The sequence below is a fragment of the Anabrus simplex genome, chromosome 12 (genome assembly GCF_040414725.1).
Source record: "Anabrus simplex isolate iqAnaSimp1 chromosome 12, ASM4041472v1, whole genome shotgun sequence".
Lineage (NCBI taxonomy): Eukaryota > Metazoa > Arthropoda > Insecta > Orthoptera > Tettigoniidae > Anabrus > Anabrus simplex.
Genome location: NC_090276.1, coordinates 67,191,328 through 67,211,174, shown reverse-complemented (window position 1 = coordinate 67,211,174; position 19,847 = coordinate 67,191,328).

Genomic DNA, 19,847 nt, shown 5'->3' with positions numbered 1-19,847 from the left:
TTATTATTATTATTATTATTATTATTATTATTATCCATCGTTAGGGCCAGTATGGGCCGCGAGATTTCAACAGTTTACCGTTTCACGGGACCATCAGATTTTCATTCTTTCGGAGTATGTTTTCTTCCATACAACAGAATGGATATGCTTCAGTTCATTTGGGAGTTCTTCATGGTGAACCTGTCTAAGTTAGTGTCTGAATGGTGCTCGGAGTTGAATATCTGTTTTTGAGATTCCACCAACCAAGGAGGAATCTTTTTGAGACTTCTGAAGTAGAATAACAAACGTTTACAGATTCTTTCAGCTGGCAATCTGAAGAGGTGAGAGTAAAAATGTTATCCTTCTTTTCCGGATTACGCTTGATATGTTTTCAGTGTGGGTGTATATTTCTAAGTTGCTCCGAAGTCTGTTAGTACCATCTTCGACACTGGGACCAAGAATTTTTTCGGATAATCCTTCTTTCCTTAATTGCCAGGTTTATTATAGTTGTAGCTCACTTTACTTGATTTTGTGGTTACTGTTTTATGTGGAAAACCAACTAACCAGATGACTGCTCTTAACACAATTCAGAAGAGAGCAAGGAAATACAAAAATGATATGAGTAAAAGAACCAAAAAGGAAATAGCAAACATTATTCCATTTAAGATTTTTGCTATATCGTTAGAAAAATGTTTAATTCAATGGAGATTTTCAGTGGCGCAAGGTGGTGTAGAGACAGCGTGCTTGCCTCTTATCAGGAGGCTCCGGGTTCGATTCCCGGCCAGGTCATTGAATTGTACCTGCATCTGAGGGTTGGCTCGAGGATCACTTAGCATACATGATTACAATTCAGGAGCTATCTGACTGTGAGATAGCGGCCCTGGCGTAGAAAGCCAAGAATAATGGACGAAAAGATTCATCGTGTTGACCACACGACACCTCGTAATCTACAGGCCTTCGGGATGAGCAGCGACGCTTGGCAGGCGATTACCGTTTATTATTATTATTATTATTATTATTTATTTATTTATTTATTTATTTGTTTGTTTGTTTGCTTGTTTATTTATTTATTTATTTATTTATTTATTTATTTATTTATTTATTTATTTATTTATTTATTTATTTATTTATTTATTTATTTATTTATCTATTTATTTATTTATTTATTTATTTATTTATTTATTTATTTATTTATTTATTTATTTATTTATTTATTTATTTATTTATTTATTTATTTATTTATTTATTTATTTATTTATTTATTTATTTATTTATTTATTTATTTATTTATTTATTTATTTATTTATTTATTTATTTATTTATTTATTTATTTATTTATTTATTTATTTATTTATTTATTTATTTATTTATTTATTTATTTATTTATTTATTTATTTATTTATTTATTTATTTATTTATTTATTTATTTATTTATTTATTTATTTATTTATTTATTTATTTATTTATTTATTTATTTATTTATTTATTTATTTATTTATTTATTTATTTATTTATTTATTTATTTATTTATTTATTTATTTATTTATTTATTTATTTATTTATTTATTTATTTATTTATTTATTTATTTATTTATTTATTTATTTATTTATTTATTTATTTATTTATTTATTTATTTATTTATTTATTTATTTATTTATTTATTTATTTATTTATTTATTTATTTATTTATTTATTTATTTATTTATTTATTTATTTATTTATTTATTGCAAATCATACAGATTATATGGATCGTGTAGTGATAAACGGCAAGAATTATGTACATTAGTTGCTTCACAGACACAATAATTACATTAGGTATTCATATATTCACACTCCTAATGTGATTCATTCACTCGACGACACTTTCTCTCACTCTCACTCCCGTCCATCTACACACAGAGATTTACATCTCTTTACATGTTTTGTAAACTGCGTTAGAGGCAAGGCTTTTATTTTAGGTGGTAGCTTATTCCACAGACATGCGGAGCGCCTGTAGTAATTGGATTGGTAGGAGGTGGTAGATGGGGTTGTGTTTGGTTTGGTTTGAAGGATTAGAAAAGAATCAGTCGTGGTATTAATTAAGGTACATCCCCAGCAATTTCCTGGAAGGAACATGGGAAACAATATGTTCAGATTTGCTGACGGAAGGATTAGAACACACCATCCCCCTAATGCAAGTTCACAGCTACGTGTCCCCAGCCGTGCATATAAATTTATTTAGGATGAGTTTTTTGGAAGTGAACGCACGATATATCAAATCTTATCATTAGTGTCAAGGTAATTTGCTCAAGTATGAACAGCAATTATTACAAGGTGCAAGTATGAGCTAGCCGTTCAACAGTTATCCAGGAGAGTTGAATAACTTTTAGGGGTTATATATTTATTGAACGAATCAACGACTTCCCGCAATTACGGGTTGCCACAGTGGACAAAGTAAAGCATGTCAGGATAGAGAATGTTTTTATCACATAGAAATTTAGCGATGATAGGGATTTTTTCAAATTATGGAGGTCCGAACAGGTGAGTTTTCAGGATGTGTACAGATCCACGTATGGTGGTAGTAACTATTCTTTCAATGCTGTTCATAGGCAGATCAAACTTCTTCCAGAATTCTACGAACAAGGCAGGTATTGTGCCACGAGTACCAATCATTAGGCCGATAATCTCTACTTCATTCAGCTGGTATATATTTTTATAGAACGGAATGGTGGGCGCGTAAATGTTCTGCTTTTCAAGATGAACTTCGGTAGACTGGCCGACATGGTGCTCGAATCGGATGGTCGGATCGATAATGAAGCCTTTCTTGTCGTTATCTTTAAAGGCAAGTATGTCAATTCGTCTTGTGCTCCCTGTCGTAGACAAACCGTGGACTTCTTCATATACATGGAAGTTTTTGCTACGGAGGTCTTCTGCAATCAGTAATCTTATCTTGTGGTGACGTGAGTTTCTCAGTACTTCGCCGTAGGGTCAAGAACCCAGAACGTGAGCCAGTGTTTCTTTCTCTCTGTCGCATCTGCGACAGAGGTTTCCGTCCTGAGTTCTGCCCGGGATAGTTCGTACTGCAGAAACATTCGATGTCATCTTGATTGCCTCTCGCCACTCGCTACAAGAAAGTCCCTGGTGATGCCTAGTCCAATTAATGGCCGGAGTGTACTCTTTATACAACTCTACACCGATCCCCTTCTGAGGCAAAGAGCAACAAGTTGCCATTTCACGACTTCTTAGTTCTTGGCGGATTTTTCTTGAATTTGGAAGGTCAATGCCTTTATTGGAGAATCGGTTAATACCTGTGATATTGAGGGCCTGTAGACAATGCATCGTTTCGGATGTCAGATATTTATGCAAATCTCACAGCAGAACTGCTGTGCGGGTAGAGGACACTTGCGCCTTGTTAAATGTGTTTGCATTCTAAGCTGTTAGTACCTAAAAGTCTTTTTCTTAATTATCACAAACTCTGCGGGTCGGCAAATCTCATGCTTTGAGAAAATTCGATTCAGAAACTAGACAAGCAACTGAGCAGAACTTATCCTAACTCATGTTCGTAGATTGATCGAACCTCGTGACTACAGGTAATAGAAATTAAAATTATCATCACACTACGTGATCAAATGAGTTCAGGTTATAAAGGTGTGTCTCCTTCAGCGATAATTTAGAACCCTCAGGAACATACAGTAAATCTACTCTTATGTGCAGGGAGGTAAAGTAAAACTACATTATTCAGAGGAAAATACGTTTGATTGTATGTATTAGTTATCAAGCTGACATGTAAATTCCATCAAAGCGAACCAGGCCGTTTTCGTTGAGCTACTGAGTCCAATAAAAATATTTCTCTCTGCGTCAGTAAATCTTCAAAGAAGGATTCTGCCAATATTCCGTTCTAAAACTCTGCATTTCAATAGATTTGTCTCTGTCGTCGTCTTCTATTTTTCAGCGTCACTCTTTGTACAAGTTGAAAGCCCCTCTCAGGAAGATGGAAGCCCGTATGTCTCATGCAGTGCCAGGCTTAATTCAAAGAAGTGATAATGTACTCACAATCTGTTCCAAGAAATGCTCTTTGTTCGTAATTTGACAATGAGAGTATCCACATCTGATAGATGATGTAAAGATAGACCTGTACAATCAATTAAGCCCGTTATATAAAAAATTAATTATCAGTTACCATTGATCTGCATTTAGTACAATCGTCAAGATGGCACACTCACTTATCAGTTGTTTAACATAATCCTTCAATAATGATTTGATAGAAGTTGTAAATTTGGTAAATTATTCCAATCTCCAATCCCTTTTCTTATAAATGATAATTTGCCCCCATTTTTCCTATTGAGTTACAACTTTTCCAAGTTTTCCTGTCTTTCAGAACTTAATTCAAGGTTATTCTTCTTCTAGGCCATCTCCCAACCGACAGCTTGGGACACACCACTAAGTCGAACAGCTCATCTCCTTATTGTAACACAACTCTTTTGTTGGAAATAACCGAGAAAAATCGTGCAGCCTTACCTCCGATAAAAGTAATTCTTGTGTGGCCCCGGATACACTGGAACCATGCTCTAATCGAGGTCTTGCTAGTGACTACACACCCTCTCCTTTACATCCTTCTTACGAACCCTCACAACTAGAGGCCGGATGTTCAGGCTATAATACGTTAGAATGCAAAGTACTGAAGCAAATAGCATCTATGATCTTTCCTTATACTCTATCCGGACAATAGTTTTGCTATGAGATTTGCATAAGCAGTAGGGTGCCCGTCAATTACAACTCCTAAAACTTGCGTCCTCTCGGTATACTTCGGAAGAGCGGATAGGTAGCAGTTCCTACCAGGTAATTTGGTTTGTATCATAACCTCTTACTTCTTAAATATCCGGACTTTAGTCACAAATATATAAAGAGATATGCAATCTTTATCTACACCTCATTAATATGAATAAACCATCTATGATCTTTCCTTATATACCTCTTAGGTACTTGCAGAGATCGCCATGAGGAAATTACACCCCATCGACTTAGCAATTAAAATTAAGAAGAATTGCTCTATTTATGAAATTCACAATGCAACAATAAGTGCTTGAAGAGCAGGAGAATATTATTGCCTCACATCCACTGATGCATTTTCTAAGCTGTTTGAGAAAAATGATTATGGCTAGCACAATAAACAATCCATACTTCTTTCTTCATCAATCAATTACTACTGATCTGCATTTAGGTAAGTCGCCCAGGTGCAGATTCCCTATCTGTTGTTTTCCTAGCCTCTTCTTAAATGATTGCAAATAAATTGGAAATTCATTGAACATCTCCCTTGGCAAATTATTCCAATCCCCAACTCCCCTTCCTACAAATTAATATTTACTCTCATTTGTTCTCTTGAATTCCAACTTTATCTTCATATTGTGACCTTTCCTACTTTCAAAGACACCACTCAAACTTATTCGTCTACTTATGTCATTCCACGCCATTTCCCCACTGACAGCTCGGAACATACCACTTAGTCGAGCAGCTCGTCTCCTTTTTCCCAACTCTTCTCAGCCTAAACTTTGCAACATTTTTGTAGCGCTACTCTTTTGTTGAAAATCACCCAGAAAAAATCAAGCTGCTTTTCTTTGGATTTTTTCCAGCTCTTGGATCAAATAATCCTGGTGATGGTCACATACTCTAGTTGGGGTCTTACCAGAGACTTACATGCCTTCTCCTTTACATCCTTAACACAACCCTTAATACTCTCATAACCATGTGCAGAGATCTGTACCCTTTATTTACAATCCCATTTATGTGATTACCCCCAATGAAGATCTTCCCTTATATTAACACCTAGGTACTTACAATGATTCCCAAAAGGAGCTTTCACACCGTCAACGCAGTAATTAAAACTGAGAGGACTTTTCCTATTTGTGAAACACACAACCTGACTTTAAACCCCGTTTATCATCATACCATTGCCTGCTGTCCATCTTACAACATTACTGAGGACATTTTGGTGTTTCTTACAATCTTGTAACTTAATTATTGCTCTATACTGAATAGCATCATCGGCAAAAAGCCTTACCACTGATTCTACTTCTTTACTCATATTATTGATTTATATAAGAAAACATAAATTTCCAATAATCCTGCGTTGAGGAATTCCCCACTTAATTTATACAAGGTCAAAAAAGGCTTCGACAACTCTAATACTTTGAGATATGTTTTCCAGAAATATAGACACCCATTCAGTCACTCTTTTGTCTAGTCCAATTGCACTCACTTTTGCCAGCAGTCTCCCATGATCTACCCCATCCAATGCCTTAGATAGGTCTGGTATCTATAATACAACATTGTCGACCTCTTTCTGTAATCACCCGTCATCCTGTAATTTATTTCTTACTCCACACAGCACATCATCTTTCGCATAAATTCGTATCTGTGATTTCAGTTACTCATATCATTTATGGAGGTAAACTTATAGGACTCACTTCAGGAGGGTATTCCTGACAGTAGAAGAAACAAAAACGCTTGTATCAATATATGATCGAAAATGCATATTTGCCATGGTAGATGGCACTGATATGCACGACATCAATCCTTATAACTGCGCTGAGAGTGTGCGTGTTTTTGTCTTGCAGATTGACTTTGGAGTTATCGTAGCGAAGTGGAGGTACACTGCTATCCGTATTAGGATCAAGTCAGGATAATATTAGCTTACAGACAAGTACATTGGAAAGTTCGAGGGGCCGCACGGTGTAATGTGTACTAATTGTTCTATTGCAGACTCACCGTCCACTTCTGTACATATTTTATGAGTATTCTTGTTCATTTTCCTGTCAGGAATCACCTGCTGACGTATGCCCTAGTAGTTCAAGTTCACACATATACATAAGAGACCATACGTAAAACGGACACATCCGAACAAAGTAGCCACGCTGTTAAGGTTACGTTTCTGTGAGCTTACATTTAGGAGATGCTGCGTTGAAAGCTAACACTGGGCAGCTTTCAGTGGTTCCCCATTTCGTCACCAGGCAAATGGTGGCTGGGCCTGTACTTTAAGGCTACGGTCGCCTTCATCTTATCATGCTTCCTATCCCATCGTCGCCAGAGGACCTCTCTGTATCAGTGAGACGAAAAATAGTAAAGAAATAAATAAAGGACGGGCTGTAGAGGAAAAGAGGTTTTTGGGAATTTCTTTAATTGAAAACTGAAAAATCATAAGGGGTTGCACATTTTCTAATAGGGAAAGTGGTATATAACCCCTTTATAGTTTCTCTCCTCCTATTTTTGTAATTTTAAAGTATTTTATATTATTGTATGACGTATCTAGGTTATATTTATAATTATATATATTTAATGTAAAAAGTATGAACATCGCATCCTCTTCTGAGCACCATTAAGTACATACTGTTTAACAATGCTCCTATCATCATTTCGCAATCATGTGATGTTAATTCGGAAATACCTGATATTGTGTCATTCAATATAGCCTTCATGATGCTCCGATCAGTAATCATTAATCAATAATCATTGAACTATCCTTGTGCTAGCTTACGTCTATGCCGCTCGCGACGGATTTCCTCGAGTAAAACTGAAAAAGGTTCTATTATTTTTCTCCAACAAAACTCGTATAGAGTTAATGCCACCAGAGAATACAGTTCCTAACCACGTACATGCTTTCAAACCTGCCTCTCAAAGTCACGTACAAGAGAAGGATAAAAATTCGCTTCAGTAGCAAAGGTGGAGGTGAGGGAGAAGATAAGGGTGTTTCTTAAATCTTCTTTGGACAGTTCAATAATAACACTGAAAGTCGTTCCACGCTGTTTCTTTTATATTTCCTATTTTTCTGCTCTGATAACTTTCCTCTTTCATTCCATGCTCATCCTGAGATTATAATTTGAGTGAACTTTCTACTAATCCGAACGCTGTGTACTCTTCATTCATTTACTAATTAGTTTAAATAATATACCGGGTGGCACAGTTCCCCCTATTACTTCAGTTTTATGCAATCCGCAAATTATTTCGTAACCAAAAATTATTCACTTTTTCACAGCAATGTTTGGTGTTAATACGCTTTCTATAATTCGTTTATTCGTGTCAACGAAATGAGCATTAACGATAAAATACCGATGATGGTAAAGAATCGTGAAAAGTCTATATCACAGAAACTTCATGTACAGAGAATATATGATGACTGAATGACTGACATAACAGGTGTAAATGACAACGGGTGATAGCCAAGCGTACTAAAAGCGCAGGAAACCGGTGGTCTTTAGTCGGAGTTTCCAGTTCAATATAGGACGAAAATTTTTATTTAATTGTCAATGTTCGTGCGAGTCGCGTTGTTGAAGGAAAAACCTAATCATGATCAGTTCTGATATTGCAGGTGCTCAGCTATGTTTGATTGTAAGTAGCTTGTAAAAGAGCTGTTTGCGTTAAAGTGGGATATTACTGACAAATGTGCAATAGGCTTGAGTATGGTCATCCGATTAATGAAGCAAATATTCAAAATCACTACTCCCTTCGTTAATGCAAATCTGAGCACAGTGGGCGGGGAGACACTCTTGCTTCCTGTAACATATGTAGTACAACCTGCCTGGAGGCTTCCGTAATGCGGCGTGGTAAAAGATTAGGCTGTCTGGCTCCTGTTCATAGACTCTCTCCTCTAAATAACCCCAGAGGAACAAATCTAGTGGAGTAAGGTCCGGTGATCTAGCCGGTGATCCCCTATCCAAACCATCGTCCAGGATATGTCCTAAACAAGTGGTTCTCTATTTCCAACGACCAGTGTAGAGGAACTCCATCCTGCTGGAACCACATCCTTAACCGTGTCATAAGCGGCACATCCACCAATAAGAGCAGGAGGTATTCACGTATAAACTATAAATAATGTCGTCCCGTAAGGTTTCCTTCGAGGAAATACGGTTTAGTTATCATGTCACTTATTATCCCGCACCACAAGTTGACGCCTCATTGTACCTGAAATCGAGCTCCCCTTATTCAGTGAGGATTTTTTTTTTTGCTATTTGCTTTACGTGGCACCGACACAGATACGTCTTATGGCGACGATGGGACAGGAGAGGCCTAGGAATGGGAAGAAAGTGGCCGTGGCCTTCATTAAGGTACAGCCCCAACATTTTCCTGGTGTGAAAATGGGAAACCACGGAAAACCATATTCAGGGCTGCCGACAGTGGGGTTCGAACCCACTATCTCCCGATTACTGGATATTGGCCGCAGTTAAGCGATTGCAGCTATCGAGCTCGGTGAGGATTTTCTACGCTCCAGTAACGGAAGCTGTGACTATTAACAATTCCGTTGTTGTGAAATCTAGAAACATCACTAAAGAGAATGCCCGTTAAGGAATCTGCATCAGCTTCAATTCTTTGTAATATCCATTGCGAAAATTCTATCCGTTTTTGAACGTCATCTCCGAGAATTTCCTGGTGTAGTTGTTGATGGTATCGGCGGAATTTTTGGCGGTGCAATATGTTCAGTACAGATACATGACTGATGTTCAGTTTATTTCCAATGGTCCGAGACCACGTATGCGGGTTGTACGCAATTGCATTTTCAACAGATTCCTCGTTATTTCCAAACGTCACCGGAACATCCCGCAGTTGGGGGGGGGGGGTTAATATATGAAATGACTCCGTTGCACGCAACCGTATTTCAACACTTCGAAACGTATCTTCAATTGGCAGGCTTCTTCCAGGAATTCGTTCTTGATACAAGCGTCTGGCTTCCCGTGAATTCTGCCTTGATTCCCCATAAAGTAGTACAACATTCACATAATCATCCCGTGAATACATAATGTTTGCTTTTGCGGTTACCTTACAGTAGTTGTTCGCACTTCGCTGTAAACACTACGATGTGCTGTTTTTCAAGTCGAACGTGTGCAGTTGCTTGGTTCAGTGGGTGTGTCATAATGTTGACCATAAGTGCAGTGCGCTTCATTCGTTTTGGCCGTTAGTCACATAAAAGTCGCATGGTATTATTCCTTTCTTGTCCGACTCGTTGGCTGAATGGTCAGCGTACTGGCCTTCGGTTCAGAGGGTCCCGGGTTCGATTCCCGGCAGGGTCGGGGATTTTAACCTTAATTGGTTAATTCCATTGGCACGGGGGCTGGGTGTATGTGCTGTCGCCAACATCCCTGCAACTCACTCACCACATATAACACTATCCTCCACCACAATAACACGCAGTTACCTTCAAATGGCAGATGCCGCCCACCCTCATCGGAGGGTCTGCCTTACAAGGGCAGCACTCGGCTAGAAATACCCACACGAAATTAATTAATTAATTAATTCCTTTCTTATGTATTCTTTCTTTGTAAACGTGAAAAATGACTTAATTGCGAATACCTTTACGTTTATTATGCGAATAAAATTAAAAATCTTGTTACCAGATTCGAACTCTGAATCCCTGGAAAACATCACGTGATGGTTGCAGATAGTAGCATGAAGCCAGTCTAGGCGACATACAATACGTCGCGTGGATCTGTACTAACGGAAGAATCTAGACTCTCTTTTCGAAAATGATGTTTTATTCGAATGCAGACAGGTTTACCTTGCTGCAAACACTATAGTGTGCTAAGGAATCATGTCCCTCTTAAGCCCAGATAGTTGCAAACATTCCTTCCGCATAGAGTATGTACCTATTACTTGGTTGAATGAGTCCAGCATAACAATTCAGGTGTATTTGTCCGTAGTCAGTGCTTGCGTTACGATATTATTATAACTTCCTTAGAAGAATGTCTGACACTTGAGAAAAGTCAAGTCTTCGTAATGGATGCCTCGGCGAGTACGAAAAGAAAGGCATGACCCGATAACGGTTTGAACCCACACTGCTCCAAGTAGCCTATTCAGGACATATACCGGGCACAATTTTGCGCAGCTACTTTCTTCGTGAAAATTAAACCCTTATAACTCTGCATTCACGAGAAGAGCGAAAGTTAAAGCCTTATGGTTCGGTTTCATGCCATTGTTGAACGCTCTACATGGCGCAATCTATCGCATCCGCTGTACAACATTCGCGTGCCACAGGTTATAAAATAACGTCGTGAGGCGAGTTCCATGCAATGAAATCTCCAGGTTATGACCTCTATTGCCTCAGCGGTGGGAGAAAGACTGACTCTCATACGAACTACATATCTTAAACGCACGAACACACAAAACCTCGATGTGCATGGACATATCTTCGCAGCAGAACCTCCAGTGTTTTTTGATCGGCCGGGTGGCTTCACATCTGTAATAACAGCTCCCGCCGACCTGAATCAGCATATAGGCCGACTCCTAGTTGGATGTCATCCTCCCTACTACGCTTAAAAATGACGACCACCACCACTACCACCACAACGACTTATAGTACGTCATCCCATCCTACACCACTCATGTCCACATCTTTCTCCGTGCCACAAACATTTCCTCAGATCAGTGTACCACCTCCTCGCGTTCTGAACCGCCGCTCACCACCTGTCTTTTCGTCTGCACAGCCACCATCTACGACACCATCAACTCCAGCAGCATCAGCATTGGCCACTCCTCAACCAGCATCACCGCCATCAACATCAGAAGCTAACACAGTCTTCACTTGCGTCCTTCGCGGCGTCGACCCAATCATCACCCTAACAGAAGTCCAACACCAGCTACGCCTTCACGACATACCAGTCCGGAAGCCGTTCCGGATCTTCAACTCCACCGACCCAACATACTTAGTGCGCCTACAGCTACCCACTGCAACAGCCGTCGACCATCTCATCGCCACCGGTGCCCCCATCTACGGTCGTCTCCATAACGTCGAACCCTCTCATTCCCCTCCACAATCTAGATAACCCCTCACCACACCACGTCACCGCATCCAGCGTGATCATCCTCCTTTTCAATCGAACATTTCCGACACCTCACAGCTATACTGTATCGCATCGCCTCCACACTTCCGCACCTCACCCTTCCCCGCAACTTCCATTTAAGCCCTCCCGTGTAAACGTCCATTTCTTCCCATCTCCATAACCAAGAGACCCCATCTTCTCTCCTCAATAAATATTCACATCGCTTTACCCATCCTCTTCATTCAGTCACACCGCACTGCTCTCTTCACGTCTCCCGGCCCGGGAGAGCGCGTCACTCTCTAGGGGTCCCGCCCTGCCCTTCGGAAGGGGAAAGAAAAACCACCAAAATTTTATTCATGCAATAACTATTACAAGGTACACTCAACCGCAAAGAAAGATTTCGTCAAAAAATATTACTTTATTTCAAAATCTCCTTGTTTGAAATAGGACGATCATATTGTGCAAGTGTTAGGATTACAGGTATCCTCTCTTCAGCGACCGGCTCTCCACAGCTTACGAATGTTTACGAAAGTGTATTAAAATATATATTTCTTTGCCAGGCACATTTTGGACGGGTTGAGTGTACATATTACATATCGAAACGTGCGGCCGTGACTCCGACACAGCCTAGATTTATTTATTTATTTATTTATTTATTTATTTATTTATTTATTTATTTATTTATTTATTTATTTATTTATTTAATTGGTTGGTTGGTTGGTTGGTTGGTTGGTTGGTTGGTTGGTTGGTTGGTGGTTGGTTGGTTAGAATGCAATTTCACTGAAGCGGGTGACAAGTATACACTATCTGCACAGTTATTATGCTATTAGGTTTGCCTAAACATTAGGGGTACTGCCATTCAAACCCCTAGAATTTCTGTAACTCTCGCTAGATTACGGACGAAGAGGCTTGGCGACACTTCGTAATAACTAATTAGTCTGCATTCTAACCTATTAATTCCTAAGGATTCGGGAATTTATTATGAGTATTTCATAATAGAAGAGTATGATGAACGCCGAAGACTGATTGGAACGAAATTGTATGTAGCAGGGAATGATTAAAACACCGTAACTCATTTAGCAGACGCGGAGGGTAGATATGTTTTATGACGTGATACGAGATGTTACTAATAATGACTTATGAACAGAGCCATGGATAGCGCGTTGATTAATATGGCAGTACCTCAATTAGTTGTGCACACACAGACAGCGTTCATTGTCATAGAAACCAGACTCCTGTAAAGTAATGACGTCCCGTGTTTCTCATTTAACAACGCCACTTGAGAGTTCAACAACCGTTATGATTTCCCTTACATCCTTTTATAAAGGAAGGCTGATAGAGAACATAAATATTAATTAAATTTAAAATTGTGCTGCAGTTAGTGTACAAACTCTGAAGGGAACTACTGTATTAGCGTTGAATGACACCGAATGCACGGGATCGTTGTAGGATGATCAATTTAGACATATGTTATCATTTAATATGAAAACCTCCTCTTTGGTGTGGTGTTTATTGTGATTAGATGTCACCCCTGGAGGTGCGGATTCAATCTTCTGGTCTGCCACGAAATTTAAAAATTGGTACGAGGGTTACAACGGGGTCCATTGAGTTTCCGGAGGTCAACTGAGCGGAGGGGTGTTCAGTTCCCTCCTTATCCAACCTTGAAGTGGATTCCCACTCCCCCCCCCCCCCACTGGCATATGCCCGTAATGTAACTAACTGAAGACAACGGTTGCTTCCTTCCCTATTCCATGTCTATGGCTTCAGATCTTCCCATCCTCCCACAAGGCCACTGTTCAGCATAACAGGTGAGGACGGCTGGACGAGGTACCGGTCCTTCTCCTAAAATGTATCCCCCAGACGCAAAGTCTCACGTTCCAGTGCACTGCCCTAGAGGTGGTAGAGGTGGGATTCCTCGCTGAGTCCGGGGAAAAACCAAACCTAGAGGGTACACGGATTAAGAAAGAATGAAAGGAATGTGAAAATCTTGCGATAAGCATTACTTCAATGAGAAAGCACAGCTCAGTAGTTCCGTTGCAATTTACATTTAACGATAATAATATGAAGAAAAATAATCATTATATAGCCCCAGTTACTTTGTGAAGACATTTAAATTTGACGCCATGCGGCCACGTTCTGCTTTACTCTTTGCCCAGTAGATGGCAGACTGAACCTAATCTCTCTTCGTCGTCTATGACTGAGTTTTAATGCATTTTGTTGGGTATACACCAGAGATCTTTCACATGCCGACATCCTACCCCATGGAGTGTGGATGGACATTTTTTTCGCCCTTCAAAAATTGAACTACCTTGAACCCGTGGTCTTGGGATGCCGAGGCCCACACTCTACCACTTATCTATGAAGTATGCTATTATAGTGATGACGAGGATAATAATAATAATAATACTCAAATTACTTACAAAGTAAAATATATTCCTTTCAGCGAAGCGATTGCGTCATATTCGCCACGTTGACGTCAACAACTCCATCTAAGCATATACGAGGAGTTTATTAATAGCGCAAATTGACACAGCTGTAAGCATACGATACTAGAAGAAAAATGTCTTATTAAACATGGGTCCGAAAACGATCAGTTTGGGAGATAATTTATAATTTGTGGTGACTGCCACTTGTTTGTGTGTAAACGTCATCCGAGTTAGGAAGATGTACCAATAGAACATTGACAAAAATTATTAGACACATTGGTAGAAGATGAGCTGTTTTAAATGAAGAAAACAGTCTTACGACACTTTGAATACTTCCTGTCAACTGCACTTCTACCGAATTACCTGATCATTTTTCTTAATGTTGTGTTGGTACATTTTCCTAACTAGGATGAAGTTTACACACAATCAAGGCAGTAGTGAGTGGTAACTACAAATTCTAAATTTTCTCACAAACGGCTCGTTTGCGGTCCCTTGTTTACTAAGACGTTTTTGTTTCTAGTATCGTATGCTTACAGCTGTTTCAATTTGCACGTATAATAATGATCCACCCTGTATAAAGGCATAAATTAGAACTACGCCCGTCGCTAATTATTTCTGTCGCGATCCGCAACAATAACTAGAAAACGACAAGTATTGAAGTTGGCACCATCTATTAGTTACTGTATACTGTTTACTGTTACTTTTTAGCGAGAAATATCTTCTATTAATGAATTGAGTAAATAATCTTCTTCACAATTCCGGGACATGCAATCTTAATTTATAAGTAGGGGATATAACTCTTACCGCTGATTTGGCGAGTGACATCTATCACAATTTTATCGCTGGTTCTTTCGCGAGAGAATGTTTTTCATTCGGCGAGATGAAACCATCATTTTGTTCGACGTAGTAAAATTATCTCATCCACTGCCACAAAACCGAACTCAGACTTTCTACCTTCCTTCAAGATTTCATGTATAGTATTTGAGAGCGTTATCTAGCAATCTACAATATGTTCATTTCAAATTTCTAATTGTTATTTTAAAATTAATTATGACTATCTACTCTGTATCAGTTTAATTCATTTGATACTTTAACTTCTTTTGGAAATTCCAGTTACTTTTCGTACTGTAGTTTGGGGTATGAAGACTTGTAAAACTTTTCCAGAAACATAACGAAGTGTTCTCTTACAACGAAACATCTGAACTAATTTGTAAGGAAGAGAGAAATCATAATTTCTGAACGTGTTTGTCGATGTTAATTAGTTTATTTCCTTTCTATGGCGGGACTGGGGCCATGAAGCCTGCTATTAATCCAAACCATGTTAAGCAACACCATTATACAGTTTATAGAATATTGTAAAAAAGCATACATATAATCATTAGGTGAACATATTTCTAATCATTACATCAGTTAATATTTTTGTATTCTTATTGAACATTAAGAATTAAGTATTAGTTTCGTTACGTTCGTGAGATTTACCATCTACAAGTTTTAGTATCACATAATCATTTCAATTTAAATATAATTGAATTGCGATAATGAACAGCTGCATTTGGCTGTAATCTGTTGGATACGTGGTGTTGTTTTTTAAGCGAAGATATATTCGGAAGCAAGATCGGTCCGCAACGAAATGTTCATCCAGTAACGGTCTCATTATATTCGATGACCAATCGAATTCGACCCGATTATAAACCAAAATATTTAGGCCTCTATTCTGTAGTTAAAAGGTCAAGGACTAACTTGAAGTGGAGATTGCTAGACTTATGTCAATATGGTAAACATTACACTATGGGCGGTCTCCTTGCCTGCAATCGAACCCTGTGATATTCACTTCGGAGAGATTGATACGTATGACGCCTAAAACTAGCGTGTTGACAAATTGCTGATCATATTGCATTTACGCTGCTCAATTTATGTTTCGTTTACCAAGCATGATTGTAGTGTTAAGTGACTGCTCACATCGGGATCTTAGAATGGATCTTCAATTGTACGTGTAATCCGAACCACAGCTATGTGATTTGTTTATCGTTTCGTTTGTATTAACCATCATGTGTTTATAAGACATCTCTAGAAAGAATTCCCACCAGGAAATATACGGACGAATTTTCCAATCATGGAGAAGCATGCCTATAGGAGGTTCAGTTAGTGTTCGCCAAAAATTTGTAGCGGGTTTAATTTCAGAGAGGGAAGAAGTCCAACTCTGACCCGCTAAGGAGAGAGGTTAAGGGTAGTGGAAGCGTTTACCTTCCTCCCTTCCAATGGCCTTCATAGTCTGCACGAAAACGTCTCGAATGTACTTCTTTGTACGGTTTATAGATTAAATTTTAAAAAATAGTTCCACACTTTTTAGGATTGAGAGGGTTTTTCCAGCAGATATATGAATTTTGCTAAATCTAAAGGAAGAGGAGAGACTAGACTGACGCGGCTACTGAGCTGTCAAGAGTGCTGCCTATCCTGCCTTGAATAAGGCTTGATTGAAGTACGTTACAGCTGACAGCTTCACTGAGTCTCAATGTAATCCATGCAATGCACTGAAGGTGTGAGAAGGATAAATGACGATAATGCCATGTGCATTATGTGCTGTATATGAGGGGGAGCTTATATTGTTCACCGAATTGCTAACTTCCATACATTCTAATCCCCACAGCGTGCCGGTGTATGCAACCCTTTCTACAGCACAGTTGTGACTGTGGCATTCTGAACTTCATTAAATTACTTTTAAACCTTATATCGAACTTCATTGTGTTTTCTAGAGGGTATATCTGCTTTTACAAGAAAATAGGTCACATGTGATTTAGTGGCAGGAAGCGAATACTTCAGTAAGTAGGTTCAAGTAAGCTGGATCGACATAACACACAAACAAGCAAGAAAGCAACTCGCTAACTTATGTCTAGCTGACTTGCTATGCAGTTGAACTCGGTGCTTGTTAGCGGAGGACTGAAAAACCAAATAATGAAACGAACTAGTTACAAGTGTTACCATAAGTTAGATATGTTGTTAAACCAGTAAGAGAGACTTGTAATGGCTTATACTACAGTACAGTTTCCGATTTTCAGCATTTATCATAAAATTATGCTCAAAGCACCTTAAATTAGATGTTTTCACGTTTTATGATTACATCTGGTGTTTATTTGCATAGAATTAACGACACAGCTTGCATTCAGGCCTTAGTGTGTTCGACCCCCGCTGTCGGCAGCACTGAATATGGTTCTCTGTGATTGCTCATTTTCACACTTGCCCACTCTTAGGCCTTTCCTATCCCATCGTCGCCATAACAACTATCTGCATCAGTGAGGCGTACAGGAAATTGAAAAATAGCTAATGAGTAATGACACAGCGAGAAATTTGTTCAACATAGGAAATTACTTCTTCTTACTAATTATTTAATACAAATTCCTCTTCTTGTTCTTAACATTATTGTAGGTCATCTTCGTTAAGACGTCAAGTTTTTATGCTCTGACACTGTGGTTAGCCAATTCGAGTCCCGTTGTTGTTAAAACACTTTAACAGCAGAATATTAGCCTGCAGGGTTCGGCGGGTAGAGGTGGTAGTATAATATATAATCACTAGAGTGCGTATCGAAAGCTTGGGTTCAGGTTAAAACATCGTCGCGTTGTTCATATGAATCAATTAATTATGAATAGGCATAAGTATCAAAAGAACTCAGCTGTTTGTAAATCTTGTTTATTTTTCCCAAGCGTCAGTAAAGAAAGCATTAAGTCCATAAATGATTTCTCCCCAAACTTCGCGATTCTTAACAATGAAAGATTTGATCTCAAATATTATTTTCAGCCATTTTTACAAATAAGGTAACATTATTGAAATTATAATATACACATTACTATTCACTTTGTTACGGGGGTACCGAGGTTTATGGAGGTGATTGAAGGTGCGGGAAAAAATGGGTGGATATGAAAGTCGGAAGAAATATTTAATACTTTAAAATTGGTAGTTTTATTTCCTTTCTTAACCCTTCTTTGTATTTTTAACCTTATACTTGTAAAGCAAATAAAAAAAATCAGGTACAATTTTAGCTCGTTAGCTCGAAATACAGTCTAGAATGAGCAGATAACAATTTTAATCCAACAGCAGCCTTTCTCCTCACAATTACCTAGCAGGCTACTCTCCAATTTTTACATGATCCAGGCATCCTACAGGAACAATCTACGTTTTACCCGAAAACAACTGTCTTCACTGCGTTATCCGCTCAAGAGTCTGATTTGCATTACATTGAATTGAATAAAGGTTAATTTCACAGGGTTAGCAAGTACCCATTCTAAATGGCCTTTGGTAAAGACAAAAGGTTAAAGTTACTGACCGAACGTCAGGAGATTAGGAGACGAAAACTTGCACTTCTTGAAATTTACATGAAGTACTTAAAACCCTACTTGCCCTTATGGCCCGGCGTTACAGAGGCTAAGCCAAGGCTACGGAGGTGACTATATGGAGAAAATTATTTATGTTACAGAAATTACAAGATAGATTTTAAGGGTTACAAAATCATCGTCACTTCACTATCAAGTTGAGAGGGAATACAAGAGGGTAACACACTCTTTATTCCCTGATTTCGGTTAAGTTCTTTCGACTTGTTTGAAATTTACATTTGATAAAATAAAATTTACATTGTTATAGATTTGAAACCTTCTCCTCGAGCTAGCTTTCAAATGCTATCACATTGTTATTCAGAATCTGCTATTACCTTGAGCTGGTGGACCTCCAGAAGATGGTTTGGGTAGCTCCCACCTCCGTTACGGACACTAGACTGGAGTGATCACAAAAACAACATGGCCCACTAGCCCCCGGCTTTTTATAGCGGAGGGGAAGGTACCAGTAAACACGGGGCCAAGGCTCTGACAGACCCCTAATTTTCAGTAGATAATCAAATAAATAACAAAATTGTATCATTGGTGAATAAATAAATATACAAAATTCTAATTGGCCAACGTGTTAAATTGGCGGGAAGAGATAGAAGTGTAGTAAACTTTAGAACACAAAAAACAAACAATAAACATTTCAGTTTAGAAAACCTTAACACACAAGATTTAACGAAAAATTTGTCGAATAATGTCCACCCTTCTTGTACTAGTAGTTTCGAGGTTTACGTTACAGATGGACTTTTACAAGGCGGTAGTTTTAAATGCGTGGAGCGGGTGCACTTCCGCAACACACTTGTTTTGAGATATTGGGAGACAATGGAATTTTGTACCTGAAATATTCAGTTTAATAACAGAGGCACATGAACACACTGAGGAATACATGAATCACGCCTCTTTGTAAATAAACCTGGGAGTTCAGCATCATTGGAATACTTACCTCTACACAGTCAGTTAACTTGCAAACGTTTCCCTCCACAATACATTTAGCACTACATCAAACTGTAAAACAGAAACCTTTGAACTGAAGAGCAGAGAAGAAACTTCTTAGCAATTACGACTCGATGTGCTTTTTTAAACCTGAACTTGTGTCTTCCATACATTTCACCATCACCAACAGCATTAAGCTCCTTTTCTGGTTGGAATTGCATTGGTAGAAAATAGATTTTCTCAAGCGTACATCTATATTTTGTCCACTGTACATATCCCTTATTGGTGACATGCGTTACTGTTCTGATATTATATTCCTTAATAAGGGAACTAATTTATGCCTGGAAACTGTAT